We start from the raw sequence: 1,693 nt of genomic DNA, 5'->3' as shown, positions 1-1,693 counted from the left end.
GCTTCTGACTCACAGCCTGTAAGTATGTTTTTTATATTTAAAGAATTTGCCACTGATGATTCAAACGTGAGTTTTGGGCAGTGTAGAGTAGGGCTTGTTGTTTGTCATTTCTCCGATCACAAATGCAGACATGGTTTTATGTTTACGCGGTGCGATGCAGCGCAACATGTAAAAAGACAGTATTAGTCATTATAATCAGTAATTATGTCCCCACTGGATGCAACGAATGCCTCGTTTATAATGATGGGTTTTAATGTTTTTGTCTCATCACTCCGGCCGGACAGGGCATCAACAGTATGATGAGGGCGTAACATTTCCGTCACACGCTTGAGGTATTCAGCCAATCACAACGCACTGGATAGCTGGCCAATCAGAGCACACCTCGCTTTTCAGACCGATGAGCTTTGTAAAAATCTACGCGTTTCAGAAAGGCAGGGCATAGAGGAGAAACAATAATGTACAGTATGTGGAAAATAATGTGTTTTTTTAACCTTAAAACGCATAAACACACTTCATGTTCATCTGATGGCACATGGAGTACTTTAATGATGTTTTTCCTACCGTTCTCGATCTTGAATGTGGTAGTTCCGTTGCTCCCAATGGGGGTAGAAAATGCTCTCGGATTTAATAAAAAATATCTTAATAAAAGTTGTGTAAATGTGAGACCCTGATTGTGTTCTTTGTTAAACCCTATTCGGACGGGATTCGTTTTACATGGAGAAGTGGGATAAAGTAATTATTACCAGAGCTTCTCAGTGTTCTGTCTAAATGTGCCATCTCAGTAATCATTATGGATAATGTCAATAAATATTAAGGTGACATTTACCCTCTGTAAAAAGGAAAAATTACCTCAGGTAAATACATACCTCAGCTGTAAATATATATGTAAATGTTACATCATTTCTTGTTTAATTCTGTCACGTGGTTTTGGGTTATGTTTCTTGTTTATATTTTCATGTCTTTTATTTTGTATTTCTCACTGTCATGCTTCCTCTTTGTCATGTGCTTCCATTGCTCCTCATGTTATTAGGCTTGTTTGAGATGCGCCTAGCCTCGCCTGAAATGTAGGCGAGAGTAGGCGGCTGCAGTAAGGGGAGGGGTCAAAAAAGACCTTTGAAGTCGGACACTTTCTGAATCTCGCTGTTTTGTCGCCTGCAAACGTCAGCAATGGAGGAGATCGCGTTCGCGTTTTTTCTCGCAGACGAAGTGGATGCAATTGAAATACCACTGTTTTTACATGAAGATGGTCATAATGACAATCACCGAAGGTAATGTCAAATAATGTCAAAATAAACAGCTTACACAGCAACATCAATGGTTTTATTCTAACATCGTAAATGAAGTAAATAGCAAGTTGCTTTTGAGAGACAGAGGTCATAACAAATGGACCACTTGCTCAATAAAATGACGAATTCTAGGGACATTCCTAGCAAAAGGACAAACATTTCACGTTTCACAGTCATTTCAGACTTTCTAGAGGGCATGTGGAGGTATGTAGGTACATGGTGTGAGAAGCAAGAATTACATCATGTTAGGAATATGCTGTACAGTGCAATATATATTATATATATATATGTATATATATAATAAATGTGGGAGAGACCCCCCACATGATTGTAAAGTGCTTTGGGTGTACAGCAATACACAATAAAGTACTATATAAATGCATCATTAATTAATTCATATATATATA

This window comes from Sinocyclocheilus anshuiensis, unplaced genomic scaffold (assembly GCF_001515605.1).
Source record: "Sinocyclocheilus anshuiensis isolate Anshui unplaced genomic scaffold, SAMN03320099.WGS_v1.1 scaffold1074, whole genome shotgun sequence".
Lineage (NCBI taxonomy): Eukaryota > Metazoa > Chordata > Actinopteri > Cypriniformes > Cyprinidae > Sinocyclocheilus > Sinocyclocheilus anshuiensis.
The sequence above is the reverse complement of the archived record's forward strand: the minus strand, read 5'-3'. Positions refer to the sequence as shown.